This window comes from Pteropus alecto, unplaced genomic scaffold, assembly GCF_000325575.1.
Source record: "Pteropus alecto unplaced genomic scaffold, ASM32557v1 scaffold118, whole genome shotgun sequence".
NCBI lineage: Eukaryota > Metazoa > Chordata > Mammalia > Chiroptera > Pteropodidae > Pteropus > Pteropus alecto.
Genome location: NW_006440654.1, coordinates 830,967 through 857,349, shown reverse-complemented (window position 1 = coordinate 857,349; position 26,383 = coordinate 830,967).

The following is a 26,383-nucleotide window of genomic DNA, read 5'->3' as shown; positions in this document are numbered from 1 at the left end:
CCCACCCCGTCCCCCAGCCCAGCAGCCCCCATCCCGGGACTGGACTTATGAGCAGATTAAACACAGCAGAAGCAAATAAAATTGAACTTGAGACTATAACAGTAGCAATTATCTTAAAGAAAGCATAAAGAAAAGAGATACTGAAAAGAATTAACAGAGCCTCAGTTACCTGTGGTACAACACCTATCTCATAATTGGAGTTCAAAAAAAAGGAGATAGATACAGCAAAATATTTGAAGGAATAACAGACTTTTTGTCGAAATACGATGAAAACTTTAAATTCCCACCTAAAGATATCCGTTGGAAAAAGTTCTCGCTGGCCTGATATAAAACAATGAGAATATTAGAAAGAGTAAAAACTGAAACTCATCAAACATATAAAATCTTTATGTTCACGATGACTCTCAAAAAGAGGCCGCTCAGACCAGCTCTTCACCTTGAAAATACAGGGACAGTTTCAAATGTTGACCTTTCCCATACTTAGTTAAAAATTGACGAGAGAAAATTCTTTATGGAAAAACCTAGCCATTACTCAAAAGTAAAGTTAGAATTAGAAAATCACCATTTTTCAACTCATAGCGACATAATTGATCTCTTCAATAACCATAAATGGCAGCTTTTCACATTCATCAAGTGAAACGGTGATTGGGGAACGGGGACATCAGGCGACCCTGCCGACCTTGCCATCGTTACATCCTGAGCACCTCCTGACACGAGGCAACAGCAAATAACTGGCACACTTGTGAATAATTGAAAATTGAACAGATCAAGCCTCAGATCCGTCTAGCAGTTTACATAAAATGCAGGGAGAGAGGAACTAATCAAAAGACAGTTTCTCCAACAAATCGATGGTACGTAAAGGAAGATGACCTGTTGTAGAAAATGCAAACCTGAAAACATACAGCCACCAAACTCAAAGAATGAACCAAGACCCCTTGGAGACAACAGAGGAATGTTGAACATGGATCGGAAATTATAAAACATCAAAGAATTATTGTAACCTTTGTTAGATGTGATCAAGGCATTCTGGTTTTTTGTAATGGATGGATGGATATGGATGGATGGATGGATGGATGGATGGAAGGTGGACCAATGGATGGGTGGATGGGTGGATGGATGGATGAATGGATGAATGGATGGAGGGTGGACCAATGGATGGGTGGGTGGGTGGATGGGTGGATGCGGATATAGCTATGGATTCTATACGTGTGTGTATCCTTGAAAGCAAAGATGCAAATGGAGTATTTATGGTTGAAATGATGTGATGTATGAAAAATGCTTTAAAATGTTTGAGAAAAATCTCTGGAGAAACAGAGGAGGATATATTACGCGATGCTTCGTTTAAACGGGGATGGCGTCTACACTGGTGTCTATAATACTATTCTCTTTCTGAGATATTTTACGATAAAAAATTAGAATATTTTGTTGAATAAAAGAATGAATTAATAAATGTGCTATGGGGCTGTGAGAGATCTCGACCTTGAATATAAAGAACTGAGAATCAGAGAACAGTCATTAAAATTATGTTATTCAATAAAAAATTAAAAGGAGAGACGATGTCTACAGCAAAAATAAAAGTGTTAAACAGAAAGAATAACCAAGTAACCTCATTCCTGGAAGCTCGGTTTCCTCTTCAAGTGAATGTGCAGGGCCAGATGGAGCTTACGGACCCCTGGACTCAAAACTGGAAAAGCACAAGTGAAGACGTGGAGGGGGCACCTGCACCTCCGTGCCTTAATTCCTCCATGTCGGCGAAGAACCTTTAAAAGCACACACACACAAAAAAAACCCACAACCCGAAAAGTCTGCGTTAAGGACCAGCGCACGGCGCCCAAGGGGTAGGACGTGGAAGCTGACGGGCTCGGGTAAACTCGAGCTATAGGATAAAAGGTTTAAAATTCGGGTGGGAAGGTGGCGTCGTCCACTGGGACCCTGACATCTTAGTTGGAGACGTCTGTCTGTCCAAGGCCACGCTGCTGCCTCAGTGGGTGGTGGCTCGGAGGGGGGAGGGGCGGGGAAGCAGCGGGATGGAGAAATTCCGCCTTGCATTCTCCCTGGCCCTGGGTCCGCTGGCATCGTCTCTTCATCGAAATGGGAAGAGGCCCACGGGAGGCGTGTGAAGTGTGCGTAGCTGCTCGGGAAAATGCTAATAGATACAGAAAAAGCCCAGGACAGCCCAGGCCATTTGTTTCTCAAGACCCTTTGACGAAAGGTCCAGACAGCACCCCGAGGACCTGCACGTAGTTTATTTTTCTGCATGGAAATTAGGTGGCGTAGGGTAATACCCTTTCCTGCTATTTCTGGATGGTAAGTGCTGCTTACATTGCCTCATTTCTTATCTGCGTTTATTAATAAATGATTGAATATAGTATTTGCCTTCTGCACTAGAATCCCTAACATTCAGGACAATAAAATCAACGGTGTTACGCGGAGATGCATTATTAAGTGGCAGCTACCGCCTCGGGGCCACCCGGGCAAGCGCACGAGTGCAATGAATTGATTGCACATAAATTCTTCGTTCTTCAGTTTTTCAAGATCTCCCGATGGCGTCTGGGAAAGACCACTCCTGGCGGTCCCGTTCACAGAGGCTCGGCCCTCCTTTGCCGCATCCAGCCCTGCTGTCACCTGCAGGGCCCTGTACCCTCCAGTGGGGCCGATGAGTTCAGGAGAGGGTGGACCTGCATCTGCGCTTTTCCGTACATTTGGCAGGGTGGCCGGAGCGGGAAGTCCCTCAGTGCCGGCCTGACCTTGGGGGTAGAGTCATAATGAACGGGAGGGGGCGGGGCCGGGTATCAGAGCCCCTGACTTCCCAGGGGTCCTGAGAGGTCAGCCTCCCCGGCGTCCAAGCGTTTTAAGGGCAACGTGGACACAGCCTCCAGGGGTGCACCCCCTTACTCCGAGGTGTTCTCTTCGAGTTTGCACCCCTATGCCTTCATTCCGGCCCCACTGGTCCCCACACAGACCAGGGGCTGGTCCGAGGGGCGGATTCAGGGACGAGGATGCTGCCAGCTCAGCCGCGCTCAGCTGCATGAGGCTGGAGCTCTCGCCATGTGCGGAGCAGCGGATTCTGCCTCCAGGAAGCGGATGCAGGGCCTGCGGTGCCGCGGGCCGCGGACCGGGCTGCAGGACCGTGACTGGGGTTTGCAGGCGGAGGCTGCCGCGCCCCGCCCGGGCCCCGACGGTCAGCTGGGCTCCGCGCTGCCCGAGGCTTCCGGAGAGCCGCAGGGATGGCACGCAACTGCCAGGACACGTGACAGGCCCTGCGGGACGCCTCCGCCACCCGTCTCCCACGCCGCGTCTTCGCCAAAAACGGCAGAACCGCGAGCGCCGCTCTGTTGGGACGCGTCATCACGTGTCATCCTTTGGTTGCGGCCGGAATAGAGGAGCCGCGCGCGGCCATTCGGGGCGAATCAGCGAAGGCTCCCCATCCTCCACTGACACTTCGTGAGATGGGACAAATCATGTCGCTGCGTCAGCATGGGCGACCGTGTGCAAATGTCTCATTTATCACACACCTGTCACATGCCCAAACGCCCCGTAGATCGCCCTGGGAGGTGCTCGCGGCAGTGCCGCTTCGAAGGCGGGGTGCAGCCCCACGGGCACGCGCCCTGTGTTCCCGGAACCGCCGCTGGGCCGGGATCCAAAGGGGCCCCCTGCCTCCTGAGACCCCCAGATAGTTCCCGCCCACAGTCCCTGGCGCCTGCGCACCCGACCCGCGGTGCGCCGTCCAAGCCTGGTGACTGTGTTCTCACCCAGCCCAGGGTCCGCCTGGGGACGTCCACGTCCGCGCGGCCCGGGGCTGCGGGGCAGGGCCGCACCAGCCCGCGGGAGCTCGGCCCCCCGGATGCCCAGCCCGTGGGGGAGGGGCGGGAAGGCCCCGCCACCGAGCAACCCCACCCCCTCACCCCCCGCCCCCTGTGGGGAGCTCAGGCCTGCAGCCCGATTCCGGCCCTCAGTCCGTCCACGCGCCCCGTCCCCGGCAGTCACCGCCATGCTTGGATGCCCATGACCTTGGCAGTTGGTGTTTAGCGGAAGATAAAGCAGTAGGGAAACCAGCGGCGTCCGCGGACACGGGGCGCGTGCGCACTCCGTCCGGGGCTGCGCCACTCGGAAAGGACGCCTCCAGCCCCAGGGGGGCCCCCCACGTCCCGTAGGACGCTGCCCATCTGCTCCCAGAACCTCCCCTGTGCCCGTCCACCTAGTGACCTGGGTCAGGCCGCCCGGCCCTCCTGACACCTGGAGCGTACCCCCCCCCTGCCCCCGCCCTGCTGTGCCTCGCACCCTGCAGGTGCCCCCACCACGCTCTCGCGTGTGAGAGGCTCCCCGCCACCATCGCCACCATCGCCACCATCGCCACCATCGCCACCATCGCCACCATCGCCACCATCGCAGAGGCTCCTTCTCACCTCCAGAAGGCGCTGCCCAGCCCCAAAGGCTCGGCTCTTGGCTACGGAGCTAAAATGGGCGCCCGATGGCGGCGCGGACGAGTGGGCGCGGGCGGGCGTGTTAACCTGCTCCTGGGGGAGCTCTGAGCCAGCAGAAGGAGCAGTCGGGGTTCGGGGGTGGAGGAGAAGACCAGCCGGAATGCAGCCTCCAGCGGGACCCGTGTGGACCCCTTTCCTCGCTCTCCCGGGGCACCCCCCCTACGGGGCCCGGAGCCGAGCGCCTGGAAGATGGAGGCCTGGGCTGGGGGCCCATTGTGGTTTTCATTTGCATTCCCCTGATGTCCAGGGATGCAGAGCATCTTTTCGTTTGTTAATGAGGGATCTAAAACAAACAGATGGGAAGGACTCGGATACAGAGGAGTAAGTGATGGTTGCCGGAGGGGAGCAGGTGGGCGGGCAAAGGGAAGGGGTGGGACTGGCACCCAGTTATAAAGTAAACAAGTGTCAGAGATGTGACCGGGGTCAGCAACGTCGCGAGGGCTTCGTAAGGTGACAGAAGGGCTCAGTGTGGTGACCGCATCGTAAGGTGTACAAACGCCGAGTCACGGTGCCGTACGCCAGAAACCAGCGTAATACTGTCAGTTACACCCTAATAAAATAATTTAAAACACACACACACAAGAAGTGAAAGAAGGGACCCAGGCCCTGGGAGGTCAAAATGGGCGTCGGCGCTGAGGTCACTGCCCAGCCTGAGCTTCTGGGCGACGAGCGTGTTCCAGAACAGAGGAAATGCAGAGGCCGCTGATCTAGTGCGCGTCACAAACGTGCTCCCAAATCCCAGACGTACTCCACACCCCCCTCCCCGCAGCTCCACCCCACCTGTCCCAGGTTGTGGCCCCACAGATGGCCTAGGATCCTTTCCTTGTCATCCAGGTGGGGGACACCATCGGTCCCCTGCCACACATACCTGTGTCCAGCAGCTGGTGGCAGCCACATCACCCAGCAGGAGAGGACCCAAAACGGCTTGTAGAAGGAAGCTTCACCCCCGAGACAGAAAAGTTGCTCCAACTTCTGTGAGTCTTTGATGACAGTCATTCTGAAGCTTTTATTAATTTAGTGAGGCTTTTTAATTAAAGTCTCAATGAATAATTGAAACGTGGTTTTTGATTATGCCGGAGTCGGTACCATTTTGAGTTGTAACTAATAAATTAGTTAAACAGGTAAGATGATGAAGTCCTGTCTCAAGGAGAAGACTTTTAACTTCAAGAATTTATCTACACGCCATTCAGAGAATTTATGCAGAAAAAAAGTAGATGATCGGAAGGAAAATCGGAAGGAAATCGTGTTAATCAGCCAGGTCTGCTGCGCAAGGGCTGAAGCTTGCTAATAATTCACGGCCACCCCAGCGCTAGGGGACGGAGGGACACGTGTGTCTCCCGGGGATCCTCCCACTTCCTCCTCTGCATCCCCCCGTGGGCATCTGGCCAAGGCTGGGACAGAGGCGTCTCGCATGTCCGCAGCGCCACGGGGCTTCAGAGAGAGGCCGTTTCCGTGGGTGGCCGAGCAGCTGTCCGTGCCCGGGCCCTCTGCGCTTCCTGTCACCCTCCGTGACTTCCTCCTCCGAGCTTGTCACTCAACTTGTCACCCACTGGGGAAGGACAGAGACCCTAAACAAAACTAGATACAGGCCTTCCGTACGCAAAGATGGGGAGACCTGGAAGAAAACCGAGGAGGGGAGGGCCAGTGTTGGCCCCGAGGCAGGAATGACGGCCGTGATGAGAGGGGACTTTGAGCAGCAGATGGAAGGAGCTGCGGTAACAGACTGGGCGGGGCACCTCCCACGGCACTGCTGGCCCTGGGGGTCGGGGGCAGGGGCGGCCCCCCGCAGTCCAGGCCCGGGGTCGGCTGGGCACGTGTTCACCTCCGTCCTCTTTCTGGCACGAATGAGCAGCGGGGACCGGCCAGGCTCCCGGCTCCCGGCTCAGTAAGCCTGTCCCAGCCGGAGCGGGGCTGGTCGTGGGAAATAAATTCACACCCAGAGCAAAGCCCACACCCAGCTCTCACCCGGCGAGGTTCTCACGCGAGCTGCCGCGTGCCACGTGCGCAGCGGGCCCCTCGGCTGCTGGAGCCGTCGTCGCCACGAGCAGCCAGGGAGGAGACAGTCTTGGCTGATCGACTCCCCGGAGCGGCTGGCTAGCAAAACAGCAGACACCACAGGCAGACGCCGAGGCACGGCCACCGACCAGGCGCGGCTCCTCAGCCGTCTGCACGAAGCGTCCTGCGTGTGGCTGCACAGACCGCATCACGCCGTCTTCCAGTCACTGGACTGTCTCAGCGTTGCCCACGCCACATGCATCAGAATCGATCGCCACAGCTGTTCGTCACCAGGCAGCTCCCGGACGGCACCCCGGCTCCGGCCCGGGGCCCGGGCACCCGCATTCGCTGGGGAGTCTGTGGCTCTGACGCACGCAGAGGTCTGAGGACCCCGACCCCTGTTTTCTGTGCTGCTGAATGGTGACTATTTTGGGGCAGGAGGATCCGTTTTCTTGTATTCTTAGTGCTTTCAACCCCGTGGAGTGTGAACACACACGGCAGGGCTTCCAGCAGGTTCTCAGCCCCTCCCCCCGCGGGAGACACCTTGAGAACAAGTCACGTTGGGGCGCAGCCAAGCCTAGCAAAGCCAGCAGCGCACTCAGGGTGCTGGCACTTCCTTCAGAGAGAAGGGGGAGATGAAAGGTCTCAGAAGAACCCCATTTCTGCCTCTGGGGTGCACTGGGCTTCTTCTGTACAGCTTGCTGCTCTGTCCCTCCCCAGACCCCTCCCCCGACTGAGAGACTGGGCGGGAGACGCAGGGCGTGGGGGGGCCTGCGTCCTCAGCTCTCATATCCACAAACCTGGGTAACGGGGCACTGTCCCCACCCCCCACACACACTCCCCGCGGCTTGGCATGAAAAATAAACATCGCCACATCTAAGGAGTGACGGGACTGCCACCACGGGAAGGAGCCCAGGGGGGTGACATGCACCACGCCCATTCGTGCACCCCACCTGGCCTCGGTGCTGGGGGCGGGACTCGCGCTGGAATCCAGTTGGGGGCAGAAGCGCAGGCCCCGCAGCGTCTGCGCAGCCGCGCTGTCCCCCGGGCTCAGCGCCGCCAGGTGCCCTTGGTGTGTGCTGCGTGGGGTGCGGGTGCGGCCCTCGGTCTGGCAGCGCGAGGCTGGTGGGGGCGGGGCGGGAGGCGGAGAGTCGCGGAAAATGCAGCGAGGCGGGCCATGGTGGGCCCAGGTCAGACTGGGAGGTGCGAGTCGGGGTGCCGAGCTCCCCCAGGCCCTGTGCAGACACGGCCGGGTGACAGGGGCGGGGGAACGAGGCGGGGACCTCACAGGAGACTGGGAAACCTCAGGTTGGTCAGTAGTTGGAGCCTGAGGGAGGGCAGGGGAGACAGAGCCTGGGGGCGAGGGCGTCTGGGGGCGCCGAGTCCCCGCGAGGACGGAGGGGCCGCAGCCGCCAGCAGGGCTGAGAGACCAGGAAGCCGAGACAGTGCGGGAAGGGGCGCGGGGACGCTCCTGCTGGGGTGAGGTGGGGGCAAAGCCGGAGTCCTGGGGACCCCGCAGGTGGCAGTCTGCGCCTGGCGGAGGGACTGGGGGTGCCCGCGGCCCAGGGAGACCTCGTGTGGCCCGACCGCACTGCCCAGGGCCACACCCTGGACCAGGCAGGACAGGGCGCCAGTCCACCGAGACTCCCGCAGACAACACGCCTGGAACCAGGGCCACCCCTGCCCCCTTGTCCCCACCCCTGCACGGCGCAGACGCCACTGCAGACAGCGCCGCGGGGCCCCTTCTGCCCCCTGTCACCCATCCCGTCCCCACGCCCGGGCGCATCTGAGCGTGAGGCCGGGGCTAACCGCAAACCCCCCTTCCGGTTTGCAGCCCTCTGGGGGGGCGACGCCACAGCAGGTTCTACAAGCGCCTCCCCGTCCCACGGCGGTGTCCACACAGCCTGATACCCGAGGACCCGACGTTCCTCCCGGCACCGGTGACCCTCGTTACCGTTCTGAGACATGCGACGGCCACACAGGCGGGAAGGCCATCCTGTCAAGCCCAGCGACACACCTGCCAGGTGAATGCACTGGGTGTGTGTACTCGTTCTGGAATGGACTTACTTTTCTCTGTTGTTTTTTGGAGTTTTTTTGATTAAGCCTCTAAGTGAGATCATGGGTTCACTTCTGCCGTGGACTGAGTGTCCCCCCCACCCCGCATGTCCCCGCTAAATGTGTGTGTTCAAGCTGGAACTCCAGTGGGTTGGCATTAGGAGGGGGCCTTTGGGGGGTGGCTCGGTTCAGATGAGAGACAGGGGGGGCCTCACGGTGGGGCGGGTGGCCTTATAAAAAGAACAAGAGACACGAGCTCGCTTCTTCCTGTGCGCACCAGAGCAGGCCATCAGGCCACGACCAGGAAGCGGGCCTCGCAGGCCCCCCGATGTGGGATGTGGGATGTGGGATGTGGGCCCTCCGGCTCCGGAACCAGAAGGAAGGGACGGGCTGTCCTGCTGGGCCCCGGCCGGCAGAGGCTGTCTCCCGTTTGCTCCCATAATGGCTTTTAAATAAAGATTTTTCTGGTTTTAATTTCCTAGTCCTTATTGCTAATGCAAAGACTGTCTGTTGATGTTGAAAATTTACCTTATATCCAGCAACCCTGACAAAATGAGCTCCAGTTGGGTTTTTTCTCCTTTTATAAAATAACCTCTTCGATTTCATAGGGGCGTGAGTAGGTCAAGAGCTTCAAAGATTTCTTCGCTCCGCCAGCGTTTATGCAAATGACGGAATCTCTGTCTTACTGCACTAGGGGGGCGTCCACAGGAGGAGCAGCCACCGTGGCCCCGACGTTAAAGGAAGTGACCTAGTATTTTTAATGGTCTGTGATTTCATCCACCTCGTTCCAGGCGTCTTCCCGCTGCGGATCTCTGCGTCAGCCACGTACTGCAGCCTGGCAAACCACCGGACGCGTAGTTGCTTAAAATAACACGGATCTTATTACCTTAAAGTTGTACAGGTCCAGAAACGGCTGGGCCTGGCGTAGCTGGCGTTGCAGACTGAACTATGTCCCCTCCTCCCAAACTTATATGTCAAAACTCTAAACCTCAAGGGGCCCTTAAAGACGTGATTCTAGTTCCGTGGGGTCATGGGGGCTAAATCAACAGAAGAGGAAGAAGAAGAGACACCGGTTAACTGGCTCGCCCTCTCTCTCTCTCTCTCTCTCTCTCCCTCCATTTCTCTTTCTCTATCTCTCTCCACCCATGAGCACACTCTCTCTCTCTCTCTGTCTCTCTCTCTCTCTGTCCATCTCTCTTTCTCTCTCTCCACCCACAAGCACAAAAAAAAAAGGCCATGTGAGGTCACAGCAAGATGGCAGCCATCTGCAGGCTGGAAAGCGAGGCCTCTCCAGACAACCCCCCTGGCGGCCCCCTGACCTTGGACGTCTCCCCTCCCCTCTTCCCCGGACCGTGAGAAAGTGTCTGTGGTTTGAGCCCCGGCCCGGGGTTCATTCTGCCGCCCCAGCAGACTAAGCGGCTGCGTCCTGTGCTCGGGGTCCTGGCAGCAGACACGGCTCACCCCCTCCTGGGCCGGTCCGGGGCGAGGGCCACCTCTGGGGTCCCTCGGGTGCTGGCAGATCCCGTTTCTTCTCGCTGCGTGACCAAGGCCCCGCGTTCCTGCGTTCGGCTGGGACTGCTCTCAGCCGCAAGGGGACAGGATGGCACAGGGCCTCACGCACGAGCGCGGCCTGCCGCGGCTTCTGTTAAGAATAATTATAGACTGTAAAATTCGTAGATTTTGTGAAAGTTATAGATTTTTGTAAAATTTCTTTTTTTCCTCTTGGAATTGGCTGGTATGTTGTACTACGCTGGTAGATTTCCTGGTTTCCAACCATTTTTTCACGTCAAATTAAACAGTTTACAACCTGCTATGTCCTCACTTTTCAAATGTGTTAAGGTTTTCTTGGTAGCTAAGTATAATCTATTTTTTTAATATATCCAATCAATACGACAAAATGCAATTTTTCCAGCTGAAGAACGTAAATTCCGTCGCCTTGTTTATTATTCATGTTTCTATATTTTTAAATGATTCCCTGCTCGAGCTTTATAACTCCAGAAGAGGTGCATTTGAACTGCCCGTCATGGGTTCATTTTTTCCGTGTTATTCTGGCTTTTCTAGCAGGTTCTGCTCCGTGTGTTTAGTTGTTACATCGTTACAGTGTTTGTTGCTTAGCGTTTTGTCAATTCAATTAAATTTCTTATAAATTGGGCAATTTATCATTATATAATGACCTTCTTTCCTCGTGAATGCTTTTCAGTTTAAATTCCTCCTTGCAGAAGTTAAAATTGTCATTCGTTTATATCAGCCTTTCTGTGCCACTTAATTTTGAGTGTTTCTTATACATCACAGAGCCGAATTTTGTCTTCTAAATCAATCTGTCATTCTCTGTCACTTAAAGGAGAATTCATTCTACGCACGCGAAGAGCTTATTAATGTTCTCGATTTTATTTTTCTTTTTACTTATTTCGCTTACTTTCCGCGGCTCGTCGTGCATTCTCCTTCGCTCTCCCCTCTTCTGCTGCTCGTTCACGTGTCCACGTATCACCTCTGTTTCTCCGTCTCAGCGGTGGGAGCCGCCCGCTCTTCACCTCGCCGGGCGCCCTGGGGTCCCCCCCACCCGGCAGCCCACGCACAAGCCCAGGGTGGGATCCGGCACTCAGCGCCGCCTGCGCGCCCGCCGGCCTGGCCGGCTGGGGGAGGTGGGCTGGGCACCCGTCACCCCAGTGAGGCCAGCCCATGTCGGCCGCAGCTCAGCCGACCCCAGACCGGCCACTGGGCCCGGCTTAGGACAGAGAACTCCCAGCACGGCACCTGTGGCAGCACGAGCTGAAACTTGCTGTGTGTCACACAGGTGTTGTGGTTATTTGTCACGCGGCAACCTCGTACCATAGCTCACCGATGCGCCATCCGCGCGACAGGTCACGGGCCGCATCACACAATGTCCCCAATTTCCTTCAAACGGTCCCCCACCCCCCGCACACCAAAGAACTTACTGGAAAAAACATGTTTTATAGTTTTGTTCATAAGAAAGATCAAAAGAAATGCTTTATTTCTAGTCCACACACAGGAAATTAAACGAAATATAAATTCTTCATCAGATGCCTAGTAAAGCGGAGGGAACCTTCACTGCGGGCGCGGAATCGGCCCTGACATTTACAACCTCATTAAACAATGAAACGAAGTCGCCGAGCTTGTGACTCATGCACGATGACGGCCCTGGGATCCGGCCCTGGGATCCAGCCCCGCGTCCAAGCAACACGAAGACATTTGGAGGATCCGGATCGAGGCCTAAGTCAGGGCTCTGTTCAGACGCGGAGAGCCAGCCGCCTCCGCGTGCACGGAGACCCCACTGAGGAGACAGCAGCACCCCTGCCTGCTCGTGGGGCTCGCGGCACGAGCTCGTGGGGCGGCCGATTCCCGAAGCTGCTGCCCAATGACTGGCCGCATGGCTGCCATGAGATGACAGCAAACTCCCAGCTAGGAAGGGCTGTGCCACGACCTCTGACCTCAGAAGCCGCTGCCAGGTCGTGCCCGCCCGCTTGTCCGTGAGTGACAGCAGGGCGCCGGCGCTGTGTCTAAATGCCCCAGTGAAGCCGAGCAAATGAATGTGTCACCACCCATTGGTGATCGTCAATTACTTAACTGAGAGAATCGAGTACAAATTGCCGGGTTCGCTCAATTACTGTTAAAATGGTATAAAAGCATTTTAATTGTAATCAGACCCACGCTCTCCAGTGCGGATGCTGAAGGAATAATGAGCAGCCATAAATACCGCGGCCCGTCTGTCCTTATCTGCTCACCAAACAGAAACATCACGTCGCGGATGCAGAGGCAGATCCAAGTTAATTAGGTGGCTGAATGAGTGGAACATCTAAATTGGATTCTGGTCCAGACTTTAGTTGAAATTTATCTTAGCTGGAGCTGGTCTTGTAGCTGAAAAACAAGCATCGAGTAAAATAATGAAACTAACACATTAGTTCCTTGAAAATGTTAAAGTTACAAACCCATCGCCTGGACTTACCTTTTTTCATCTTGCAAAGATGGTTTGAGATCTTAGAGGCCGTTTTAGGGAGAGCCGCCCTCACAGGTCCTTCCTCAGGGGCAGGAGGGGGAGCTGGCCAGTCTCTGGGGTTGGGGTTGTCTGGTCATTTCTTACTAAATGACAAGCGTGCCCGTGCGCCCAGGGCTGTGGCTGCTCCTGGGGACCTAGGTTTGCTGGCGGCACCGGGCACCGCTCTCATTCAAGGTGCCAGGGAGCTGGACGCGGAGGGGAGACAGGACACGAGAACCCTGTTTCCATGTCAACGAGGGGTCACCACGTGGACCTGGCCTCCGCACACCCACTCTCGGCGCGGGCGAAAGAGGCGCATCCGCGCGACGCGGGGGAGACGCACGCACACGACGCGGGAGGGAGACGCACTGGCATGAAGCGGGGGAGATGCACCCGCACGACGCGGGAGGGAGACGCACACGACGCGGGGGAGACGCACGCACACGACGCGGGAGGGAGACGCACCCGCGCAGCCCAGGAGCGAGACTTCTTTTTGCCAAATGGTGCAAATGAAACAGCCCCGCCCGGGAATGGCGCCCTGGGGGCCACGTGGCGGGCGATTTCCTTTTTCTTTGTCCCAGGCCCCCAAACATCCGGGCCGGCCAGGCTGGTAACGCGGTTACCGGACCTCTGGCTTCCGGGCGGAGACGCCCCCACCGCACCGACCCTCTGCTGCGGGGAGCGGACAGGCGAGATGGGTCGTGAGGGACACGGAGGGCGAGCAGGTGTACAGCCGACGGTCGCCCACACTCCCAGGGAGACAGGCGCGTGTGACTCTGAGGGCGGGGAAGGACAGCTCGCAGGGAGCTGGTGGACAAAGGCGTCATGTCTCTGCTGCACCTGAGCCGCAGCCCGCCGGTTTGCCCGGACGGTTCCAGGATGGAATTGCACGTGTTCGTGAAGGCGCGGGACCTGTGAAATGCCAGAACGGACGAACAGCAATGCCAAATACCATGGAAACAAAGCCCCTCGCTGTCCCTCCGCCCCGCCAGCGCCTCCGCTGGTCTGTCCCTGTCCTGAGGCTCTCATGTGGGTGCGACCCCCAGACCAACGCCAAGCTCCTTGAGACGCAGTTTAATGTTTCGTTTCGTTCGTGTTCACAGAATCACCCCACGATAGCGCACAGAGCCAGGACGGCCCGGCAGCTGTCCTGGTGCAAGGTCCTGCTGTCACAGAGGCTCAGGGTGCGGCCCTGTCACCTCCCGGCGCCGGCGAGGTCCCGTCAGAGCCGACTTCGATAGTCAGACCTTGCGTGATCTCGTGTTCCCTCCCTACCCACTTATTTCCTTCTGTCTTAGATTATTTTGAGGTGAATTTCAGACATCATTTTCCTTTTAGAATATTTCTACATAGTTCTCTCAAAGATAAATTTTATTTTTTAAAGCACGACTTTGATATTAATTAATAGTGATTTCTTAATAGCATCAGACAGTGACTCAGTGCTCAATGTTCCTGATCCTCTTGGAGCCGTTTTCCAGCGAGTTTGTCGAAATCCGGGTTTAAAGAACTTCCATGAATTATAATTGGTCGAAATGCAGCTCGGTCCCTTTTTCTTCCGTAGGTCCCCACCCCTTTCTCTCTCTTTTTTAACGGAGGATTTTAGCCGTCGCTGACACAGCGCGGTCACTCGCCCTGCACGGCTCTCTGCAGACCGGACTCTGCCGACGGCAGCCCTGCCCCTCGGCCAGCGGTGCTGGACCCAGGCCCGGGCTCAGCTCGTCGACAGACCACTCACGCGTGGCCGAGCGTGCTTCCATTGGGGGGACACGTGCTTCCAGCGGGGGACACGTGCTTCCAGCGGGGGACACGTGCTTCCATCGGGGGACACATGCTTCCATCGGGGGACACGTCTGTCCGGTTGCTTCCATTCGGGGAGAAGAGAGGCGTCCATGGCGACTCTCCAGATGTGTTCGCCTGTTATTAATTGTGAACAGGTTTCATCCCAATATCCTTTGATTACTCCTTTTCTGTTATCCGCCCAAGACCCTTCCAGACAGAGAGCCTGCCGCTCGTCACCGACGTGGTCACCCTCACGTGCCTCTCCTCCAGGAAAGGCGGAATACGCACTCAAATCTTCATTCTATTGACCATTTTGGACGCCTGACAGGTACTGTGTGCACAAGCCCAGGTCTCTCCCCTCTCCTCGAGGCCCCCTGGACGGTGACCGGCCCTCACCCGTGAGCCCGAGCGCGGCTCCTGGCCCATCGAGGTGGCATGGGCTGCAGGGGCTGTGAGGGGCTGGAGGGGAGCGTCCTTAGTGAGAAGCGAAGGTGGCCTGCACCCCTCATCACCACCATCTACACCCTGTGAGCCCACTCGAAGGGGCCGTTGCCCCACAGGGCCATGGGCGGACCGAGCCTTTCGAGTGGGGGCCAACTTGAGAATAGGGGCAGGTTTGGTGGGCGGGCACCACATGCAGGAGAAACCCGGAGCACCAAGGACAAACACGCTGGCGATGCCAGACCGAGGTGGCCAGTCCTGGCCGGCACAGTGACCCCCGCCTGACGCCTGCCCCCCTGGGCTTCCCGGAGCCTGGGCTGGGGTGCTGCCAGGGCTCGCCCGTGAAAAAAGCTTCCCCAGACATTTACTCTCCCCGGGTGGCCGCAGGCCCTGGGGGTGATGGGGGGGAGGGAGCCCCATTCCTAGGACGGGCGTCCAGCACCAGCTCCTTGTGCCTCCCAGCGCGAGTGCCCGGCCCCGGCTGTGCCTCTCTGTGAGCAGACAGAATCGGGACTCGGTCAGCTCTGCCCCCCCACAGGTGGGACTGCGGGGCCCCCAGGCTCTGAGGGAGACGGGACCTGGCCAGGCGTTCGCACCTCTTTCTTCGAAAGATCCTGTCTTTCCCACGTTAGAAGCCGTGCCAGTCCTAGGGCAGCTGGGCCCCGCCGGAACAAGGGCGATCGATCGATCCCACCAAGCGCAGACACCCAGGGGACCGCCGGGGCCCCACTCCTGCCTCTCCGTACCTGTCTGTAAGGCTGGGCGTCAAGCCGTGAGTCAGGGGCTTCCCCGAGCTCCCGGTGCCCCGGGGTGTAGAGTGCGCGTGGCGGGGACGACTTCTAGACGGAGCAGCGTCTGTCTTCAGGGGGATCGACCCCCTCCCCGCCCCGTTCTGATGGTCCAGGGCCTGGGCCCCCCTGCCTGTCAGGACATTGGGGGGCCCAGAGGGGCTGATGGGGAAACTGAAGCCGGGACAGACGGAGCCGTCTGACGAGCTACGCCCCGTCCGCGCGAGGGTCCGCCCCCCAGCGCAGGCCCCTGCCACCCTCCCGGACGGGCCCGCCAGGAACCCGGTCACCACCGCAGCCCGAGCCGGCCTGCTGCCCACGCTTTAAAACCCTTCTGCACTGAGCTCCGTTAATTACGAAGCTGGTTCCCACTCCGTTCTTTCGATTTGCCTCCGCCTCCTGGTGCCGAGTAATCAGACTGGCGTTCAGGCTCCGTGACGCGCGACCCGCAGCCCCGCTCACGGAAGCGGGGCCGGCGAGCTCCTCCAGGCCCGGGCGGCGGGGCCGGCCCGCCCGCCACCCTCATGCTGGAAACTGCCACAGAGAGAGCGTCCCCACAAATTAATTAGCAATTAAAAACTTTATTTATAAAAGCAAGTCATGGATGCACATCTTGTTAAAATGCAAACCATTCTTTCCAGAGCACTTTTAAAAAAGAAACGAACAAATGCTGGCGAGTGACAGGCGCCGTGCGAGGCCGTCTTCGAAAACGATTCGCTGAATATTAATGGACCGAAAATGTCATTTCTGGGCCAATTACTAAAAGTAATTAGGTTTTTTTTTTTAATTATGGAGGAAGTGGAATTTTAATAAGGTCAATTTTACAATTACAGTTTAAAAAATACTAATCGTGTTGTCATCACATCTTATATAATAAATGACATTAACTTGCTAACAGTTGGTGATTTTAATGTAAATAAAGCAAAAACACCATTGTATTGAATTCTTTGGGGAGCAGCAGTTGGGTGCCAGCGGGGCTGTGGGCGACCCAGCTCAGGGCCCGGCCTGGAGGGCGCCCCCGCGCGGAGGCTGGAGGTAATGCCGGAGACGCACGCGGGGCTCCCGAGCTCCCGGCCTGCGGCCGTGCAGACGGGGCACCCTCCCCGGCGGCCACGACACGAGGCTTCACCAACATCACGTCGCAGGCGAGCTTCCAGCTGCTCCACGTCTGTCCCCGGCAGGAGGCAGTCGCCCTGGAGGTGCACGGGCACTGGTGTCCCATCGGGCACCAGGCACCCAGCTGACCCCTCCCCTCGGGCCCACCCGCAGCCCCAGCCTTCAGGCAGAGAGTCCGCTCTGGCTGGGGCCCGAATCCTATCTGATTCCCGGGGTCCGGGTGTGATCCCAGGGGACCCCACCACGCCCCTGGGCCATGCGTGAGGACACCATGCCTCACGGCTCCCACCCAGGCCCTGCCTGACCCTGAGTGCAGGCTGCAGGAAGCTCCACCTGGCCCACGCAACCCCGCCCCGCCTCCACCCCAGCACTGTCGCAGGCTGGCCCTAAGGGACCTCCACGGCCAGTCCCATGGAGCCACACAGAGGCAAAGCTGCCGAGCCCAGAAGGGCTGGACCCCGAGGCAGATGCTCCCCAGCTTCTTCCCGGGCCCTCCTGGTCAGCTCCAGCTCCATGCGCCTGAGGCTGCTGGGCCCACATGCGTCCACCACGCCTGTGGCCAGTGCCTCTGGGAGACACACGTGGGCCTGGCCGCTTCTCCAGGGGGACAGCCACCTTCAGACAGCCCTTGAGATGTGAGTGTCATTGTCCCCACTCTGGGGACCTGAGACACGGCACATTCCCCAGACTGCAGCTGGGCCAGGAGCCAAGGCCGACCCAGCCCACAAACCACATTGTCCGGCCACGGCCCTGAAGCAGCAGGTGGCCCTGCCCTTGGTCATTACTGCCCCCACCCCCGGGCACCCTCCCCGAGCTCTGCCAAAGACTCTTCAGGGACTGGTGGCGACCGCATGCGGGGAGGGTCAGCACGGCCTCCTCCAGCCACAGTGTGGAGCTCGGTTCACTGACACTGGACGCCACGCGGCCTCGCAGCCCTGGTCCCCACATCCCTCCTCAGTGACCTTCGCAGAGCTTCAAGTGACCTTCACGCAGGAAGTGTTCTCTGAGTGGATACTTTGCGAACCCAAGGACGAGGGGAACGGGTCATCCCGCCGGGTTACGGGAGAGAAGGCGGGCGGCCAGCCACGGCCACGCGGCGTGCGTGAGCAGAGCTGGCCCCTGAGCCCGCTCTCTTCTCCGCATGGTGCTGCGTGTCACCGCACGGGGTTCCGCCGGGCTGATGCAGCACTGACCACAACGTGCTGCCGTGCACAGCTCACGGGGGCGGGGGAGCCGCCTTCCGCCCTGTGCCCCGCCGCCCACCCCGGGCCGCCTCCCTGTGAGGGGACAGCTCGCGGCCATTAAAATGCTTTGTGGGCGTTCGTTATATCCCTGGAATTGTCTTGCTGAATTTTAATTACCCGGATTAAGATCTATTGATGTAATTATTGAGATAGAGAAAAGTTTTACTTCAACGTGAATGTCCCAGAGTCCAGTGTCCCCAGGACAGTCAACAACGTCCTGCCTCGTGCTCTGGGGCATTTGCAGATGCTGTGCCTGGGGGCCCGGGGGCCAAGGACACCTGCCAGACTGTGCCCCTCAAGAGGCCTCTCTAGTGACATCCCCTGAGAGGGGGTCAACGTGACAGGCCCTGTGGGACTCACGGTGACCCTCACAGTTGATTACACTGTGACCTTAGTTACCCCCCTTAAGGCCTTAAACCCTCAGGCTGCCCTCCACACATTTCCCAGCCATGCGTGAAGCCCGTCCTCACCCCGTCCTCACCCCGTCCTCACCTCGTCTCTGCCCCGTCCACCGCCCACATCGTTCACACCATTCACACGGCTCACACTGCCCAGACTGCTCACGCCGTTCACACTGCCCACATCGCTCACACCACCCACACTATTCACACCATTCACACCATTCCCACCGCCACACCGTACACACCACCCAGACTGCTCACACCGCCCACACCATTCACACCACCCACACCACTCACACCACACACACCACTCACACCACACACACTATTCACACCACACACACTATTCACACCACCCACACTATTCACACCGTTCACACCGCTCACACCGCCCACATCGCTGACACCATCCACACTATTCACACCACCCACACTATTCACACCATTCACACTGCCCGCAGTACTCACACTACCCACACTATTCACACAATTCACACTGCCCACACCATTCACCATTCTCAGCGCCCACACTGTACACACCGCCCAGACTGCTCACACCACCCACACTATTCACACTGCCCACACCACTCACACCATCCACACTATTCACACCATCCACACTATTCACACCATTCACACCGCCCACACCGCCCACACCATTCACACCGTCCACATAGCTCACACTCTAACACTGTTCACACCATTCACACAGCTCACACCACTCACACTGGCACCACCTGTCACACACTGCTCTGGGGGGCGGTGACTCAGGGAAAGTCTTAAAATGAGATTTGGCAGCATTTCTGCAGTTTTCTACGGCACAGCCATGCATCTCACGGTACGTGTCCTGCAGAAGTCTGCGTCCGTGTGCACTAAGGGGCTCGTGCAAGGCTCTTCACCAGCTCATTGCAATAACAAAGCTTTACATGACCCAGTAGCCACCACGGAAAGTGAGTAGCCTACGAGTCTGCAGTGGAGAAGGGACAGTTGGTGTCGCAGGAAAGTTAATGAAAGAGATGAACGCATCAGTAAGGGGACCCCGAGAATATACTACGCAGTGAAAAACACGCGCAAACTACGAAATTTTTTAGACGAGTATAACATTGAGAAAGAAGTTTAAGAATGCAAGGTGAGTTTTCAAATCGTGGGGATTCTCCAGAATACAAATGTGAAGACACACGAGTGACTCAACGCTGCCCTCAGGACGGGGCCCCCCGGGGAGGAAGTGGGGGATAAGGCCGCACTGCGCACGCTCGTTACCCATCGCTGGGGCGCGAACACCTGCGGGCCTGCACCGGGGCGCCCGCGCGGCCTGACTCACGGTTCCCGTGGGGCCGTGGTCTGGGCGCGGCTTCGCTGCATCCTCGGCTGAGCGTCCCGGCCGCCCGACGGCAAGGAGGCTGGTTCCCAAGGACACTGCACAGAGAGGGGCACACGGGAGGCGCGAGAACCTTCCAGCTCATCTCTCCGAGCTCGGCGGTCGGCATTGACAACACGGGGAGAAACGGCTTAAATCGCCTCACGCGCCGCAGCCCGCTGCCCGTTACAGGAGGTGGCACGGCCGGCGTCCAGGGGGTGAATGTCCAGCGCGCCCACCATCACCGCCCCACAGACATTGCTATGCATTTAAAATTCGTCACAGCAGACATGGGCAGGAGGTGGCCAGAAGCCCGGCGGGGTCCCACTGAGGGCACGGAGCAGCCCGAGCCGGGCCTGTCCTCACGGCCCCCACCACGGGGGTGTGAGGGGCTGCAGGAGGTGTGAGCGTGTATGTGTGCGCGTGTGCGTGTGCGTGCACACACCACACTCCACATGACGCACACATGCGCTCCCGTCAGCGGTGGCTTCACAGGAGGCTGGCACCCTGGTTTCTGGAAAGACAGTTTTTAAATCCATCGGGCCGAAGTGCCGTTCAGTGTCTGGCCCGCTTACGTTAGACCCACAAATGAGTAACGTCGATGAGAGGCGTTTCATCGACCTCGCTCGCTTTTCTGGTTTTAATTGGCATTTTCCGAGCTAATGAAAGCACTGATCTGCTCATCAGCCTGAACCACCGAAGCGTCCCCCCCGCCCTGACCCCCGCCAGGCCCACTGAGCGTCGGCCCGCTGCCCCAATGAACCAGACGGTCCGGACCCGCAAGGGCCTGGTGTTTACCGCCTCCTCCAGCCTGCTCGGGTCTCGGACTTCATTCCTCAGACAGGCACCTCCTCCTTCCGTCCCGATGGCTTGACACAGATTACACAATATCAACCGGCATTAAAATTCCATGACAATGTCTCACGCCTTCTTGGGACTGCCCCACACAGAAGAGAAAGTGTCCGCCGGTGAGTGGGGCTGCCCGCCCTGCCCGGAGCTCAGTGGCGAGAGGCCGCGTCCGCTCGCCCCCCAGGCCCGCCCCTCAGGGGGACCAGAGGCCTGCAGTCGGCCTGCAGCTCCGCCCGCTGACACCCGCCAGGGCATAAGCAGGGGCCCTCGGCTTGGCCACAGCTCTCTCCATCTGGCCCTGCTAGGAACGGAGGTGGCACTTTGATGTCTTGTGGCCCTTGGGTGCTTCTCCTGCTCGAATGAGGGGGACCCGGGTGGGCAGCACCCACCCTCAAGCCAACAGTGGACCGCTCAGGCCACACCATCACGCAGCGTCCTCTGCAGGACACGCTGGTCCGCTGCCTAACCCGCCAGCACAGGGACACTCAGAGGGAACGCTGCCACCCCCACGTGCCCACGCCCAAGGCCCCACGGAAACAGCAGCGCGGCCAGGATGCCGCCTCGGCCAGCGGCCGGTCCCCCTACCCGCGCTTGTCTGCGTGAGCCTTGTCTGTCACCATGACGTGTTGGCTGCCAGTGACAGTCCAGCTCACGCCACCTTCAGCCCCGAAGAGAAACGCAAGGGTCCCAGGACGAGGAGAGGCAGGAGTGGGCTGGCCTCGGGCGTGCAGATGGGGATGCGGGTGCCCCAGGGTGGCCCCGACCCGCTCCGGAGCAGGTGGCCCCTCGGGCCCCCACATCCTCCATGCAGCACTGGCTGTGGCCAGCACCAAGCGGGCACCTGCCACGCACTCCAGCGCGGATGGGGGACACTTACTGTGGGCGTGAGCTGCGTCTCTGGCATGAAAGTCAAACGCTGAAGTCCTGACACGTGTCATTCACGCCCAGATACGCGAGCGCGGTGCACCGAGGACCCCAGCTCTGTGCGCCCACCCCGCCACTCACCCCGCAGTGCCTCGTGCCATCACCACCAGCTGTGCCCACACGGCTTTGTCCAGCCCGAGCGTCAGAAGTGACACAGCCGCTGTGACAACAGCTCCACGCAGCTTTTCTCGGTGCTCACATCACTGTTCACAGGGACGCCCTCCGGGGTCTTGGGTCCCAGCTGGACGCTCGGCCGCCGGTGGGGAGGGCCTGGCGGGGCAGGAGGTTTCGGAAGCTGGCACACGTCACCTGCGCCATGTCCTCCCTGGGGCTGGCACCGGGCGTGACAGGGCGCCCAGCGAGGGCGTGCAGGTCTGACAACAGCGCCACTCCCTCCGAGGCAGCTGACGATGCCCGAGTCCAGGCGCACTGCGGCCTCAGAGCAGAGCGACCCTCCCCCCGGCCCCCGCCGGCCAGTGGCGTGCGTGGGCTCGACCCGGCCACCACCTTGCCCCCCGCTGCACCCCGAGAGTGAGGACAGCACCGAGGACACTGGCGGTGGGGCCAGCAGGTGCAGCAGGACACGGAATCTGCAAAGGGGGCGCTCGCGTCAGGATTGGAGGAACCTCTGACATACGTTCAGATTTCTTCATTTACATAACACCTAGTTCGGGGACAGAAAAATAGGCAGGTGCCGAAAATGCCTACCTTGAGATTACCTTTCCATTTACAACTTAAGTCTTGAGACATGAAGTAAAGGCTGTGACATCGTTAGCTCCTGGGCTGACACCTTGATCCATGGCGTTTAGCCTGGAGCAGAAACTTTATTGCTGCATTTTAAAGTCTTAAAAAATAGTGTTCCTCACCAATGTACTTGACAGAAGCTACAGAATTTGCACGGGCGCGCGTAATTATGCTCCCAGAGACTCGTGGGGAGGGCGTTAAAATCAGGACACACTTATGTTCTCTGTGGCCATTTTCATTTAACTTTAAATAAGTGTTTACGTATCTTGTAAAGACAGTTCCCACACAAATGTTCACATTTTTGGCTACAGAAAATATACCACAGAAGTCAGGACACAGGCGGGGCCAGGTATCTGCTGGGCCAGGACGAGGCCCCACACTTGGCTCCCCCGGTGCCGGCACTTACCCTGCCGTCAGCCTCCAGCCCCCGGTGGCACTTCTGGGAACGACACGGGGAAACGAGTTGTTAAAATGTGGGCCTGGACCCAGCAAGGAGAGCTGAATGTCTTCGCAACATCCTATAAGAACTAAAAATGACTAATCTGATCACAAATGGAACTTGATATCTATTGGGTCTTAGTGTGGAATCGGGAGCCCACCACCATTATTAGTTTGAGGTGTTGTCTCTCTTCTGCGACCCCCACAGGTCTCCAGATCCCTCAGGGAGATGTTTCCTACAGCCCAAAATACACACTCCTGACATCACTGTCATCACTGTATCATCTCGATAATCTCTACGGACATCACCAGTCTCCATCATCACCACCATCACCACCATCACCATCATCACCATCACCATCACCATCGTCCTCACCACCACCCTCTTCCTCATCGACCATCACCATCATCACCATCACCATCACCATCATCACCACCACCCTCTTCCTCATCCCTCTTCCTCATCATCACAGAGCAATAATAATAACAATGATTCATCTTACTGGAGAGCTGATCGGCACGTTCTCACACATTCTCTAACCCACCCCCCAGGCACGGTTACGATGATGGAGGGTGAGGGTTAATAGGGTAACCTACTCTTACTGAGGCACGTGGTGGGCAGTAGGCTCAGTCGTAAAGCTTTGTCGTAAGTCCCTCGAACCTAGAGGTCTTTGGAAGCTAAAATTATGCAGCAAACAAGTTTACGTCCTGCCAGTTTCCCCCTCATTTAGAGCACACGCCGTCACCCTGGCTGTCTACTTATCTATTCAGCAAACCGTGGGGAGCGATCGCTAAGTGCGGGGGCGATGGAACACCCCGCCTTGAGCCTCCGCCCACGCCAGCCAGGAGCTCCTCCCGCAGAGGGGCTCACACTGCAGGCGTCTGGCCCAGCTCTCCAACTCCTGTGTCACGGCCAAAAGCGGGGCCTGTGGGGACCCAGGGACCTGAGCAGTCTCTGGCAGAGTTCAGCCCAGCACACAGGGCTAACGAACCCCCATCTGCGTGTGCCCCCCATGGAGCTCCCTGGGGGTCTCAGTGCCCTCCCAAGGACCCCTACACCCGGCACCTCTTCAACTCAGCCGCACAGACTTACGGAGCCCCCGGGAGCAGTGTGGGTGCCAGGTCTGGCAGAGACGAAGGGAGAGCACCAAGCCACCGTCCCAGCCGGGGATGACCACGTGGCGGGCGAAACGAGCCGCCTCCACGTGGGAACGCGAAGCCCACGCGAGAACAGACGCAGCGCTCAAGCTCCCCTCCCCCCCACCCCGGCTCAGGGGACCCCCACCCCACTGCCTCAAGTCCAGCCCCCTGCTTTCCACCGCCCCCCACTGGCCACGCTCAGCTCCCCTTCCCTTCCCATGCTCAGTGACCCTGACTCTTAACACCCGGCGACACTCCTGAAAAGGGTTCTGGGGGAGGGCGCCCCTCAGTGCCCCCAACCCCCCTGCGAGGGACCAGCCGCCTGGGAGTGTGCCGTCCACGGCTGGGTGTGCAAACAGACACCTTGTCCGGGATCGCAGTGACCAGCGAGTCCAGGAGCCAGACTGCGTGGAGGCCGACTCCTCCCTCCCGGTGAGGGCCATCGAGGTGGCGCATCCTGGGCACGACGGGGTGCACCTTTCAAGACACCCCAACACGGAGCTCCCCCATTCCCGAGCGTGGTCCAGGCAAGCCCTCGACGTCGGGGCCTTCGGTCTAGTTCAGCCGTAGGAGGGGACAACGAGCGCCGGAAGGAGGCTGAACACCTGCCCCCAGGTGTGTGACCAGCTCAGCGAAGGACCTTGCACATGGGGTCCAGACCCGGCCGGGCCCATGTCACCCCAGGGGCCTCAGAGGAGGCAGGAGGAGTCCTGATGATGGGGGACACTTTGAGGGCCCTGAGCCAAGGGACACGGTGGCCCCGGGAGCTGGGACGGCCGAGGAGCCTCCTGCTTGTGTGACCTCTCACGGGGTCACGTGACTCTGGAGGTCTGGTGACAGTGGTGCCCTGGCCTGGCGCAGGACGGAGTGAGAGGCCCCTGTGGCAGTGGGGGGAGGACTGTGTCCTCATAGGATGTCAGCAGAGCTCAGCTGAGCAGCAGCAGGACAGCGCAGGGGCCGGGCCGCTGGTCTCTGGGGAAACACAGCCTGATCTGTCCCCCTGGACACCTGCGGGGGTCGTGGACAGCGGCTCATGGGTGTCCCATCCTGGCTGCCTTCGTGGGGGCTGGTGACATCAGCATCACAGCTCATCACGGCTCAACAACAAGGCACTTGGAGCGCGAGACCCAGGCTGTCCGCACTCCGCAGCCCCGCCCGCCACCTGTGTCTTCAGGCTCCAGGTGAGTCAACCCAGGTCAGCGGGGCCTCCGAGAGGGCGAGGCCAGAGCCCTGTCTCTCCCGTCCCCGTCCCACAAGCCTGCTCCTGCTCACCCGCCCACCACGCAGACTCAGTGTCTCTGAGCTGAGGGCAGGTCGCCTGCAGCCCGCTGGAGAACCACACTGTCACTAAGTGCGCAACCAGCCGTGACATCGTGGCCGTGCGTCCCACAGTGACAAAGACAATGACGACTTTGAAACACGTCGCCTGAAGCTGTGAACCCTTCACACCGCCATAAGGAGCCGCACAACAGAGCCTGTGTCACTTTCGGATCTGAGCCGTTTGGTTCCGGCTGCCGTGGGCTGGGGCCGTGACCCGGCTTCGCACACAGGGCGCCCGGCGTGCCCTTCCCTGACGCCTCTTTGTCCGGCTTCCTTGCTGGGAATGTGGGGCCAGTGACAGTGTGGCAGCAGGAGCCAGACGCGGAAAGACCTTGACATGCAGACGGTCCAGCGGGGGAGGCCCTGATGTCCCCACGTCCGGCGGCTGGCTGGCCCCGCTGCCCACCCGCAGCCCAGGCCGGACAGCACTGACCAGGGACAGCGCAGGGATGAGTTTTCCATGAAAACGAGTCTGTCACTCATCGCATGGTCTCTCCGTCCGTGGTGGCTGGAGGGTGACGCACGGTGGACAGTGCTCCGGCCGGGCCTGGGACTGCGGTGCTGGGCTCCCCGGGGGCGTCTGCCTCAGCGCGCCCAAGGGTCATGCTCAGGGAGGGCGGGTCTGGGACGGCGTCCCTGGGAGTAACCGTGACCCGTGTCTGCAGGACTTTGACTCCCGAGGGAGAGACAGAAATGTCCACAGCTGCTGGGAGCCCAGCCTCCGGCCTGACCGAGGGCTCAGGTCGGCGCACTCGGACCGCGGGCCCTGGGGACCCTCCTGCCAGTGGCCGGTCCAGTCCTCCCGGCAGCCGTCACCTGCAGACCTCGGCTCCTCACCAGCCGTCCGACCCCAGATGGCCCCGGCAGTCAAGGAACCATGAGGAACTCATCTTCTCTGGGTCACCCTGTGTCCCCTGAGCTGTCAGGATGAGGGGACCCGTGGCTACGAGGGGCAGAGGGCAGGGGTCTGGCACAGCTGATGCGCGTCTGAAGGCCAGAGGTGAGTCGCATCGTCACCGCCTGGGGTAACAGGAGAGCTCCCAGGGGGAGGTGGCACCACAGCCAGGAGGGGACAACTGCGCTGGAAGATGACCTTAGAAGTTTGCTCGTGGGTCTGAAGAGAGAAGAGCCAGCAGCCTGTCCGACCCCTGTCCCCATCTGCCGAGGCCCGAGGCTCCTGTACCCGGAGACCGGCGGGGTTGCTGTGGGGGACGCGGGGCACCCACCTCCCGCTCGTCCTCAGCAGCAGGCCGCCGGCCGCATCCTCGCCCGGGGCCGACGGGGAGAGCCGCTGGACACCGAGCCATCGTCCAT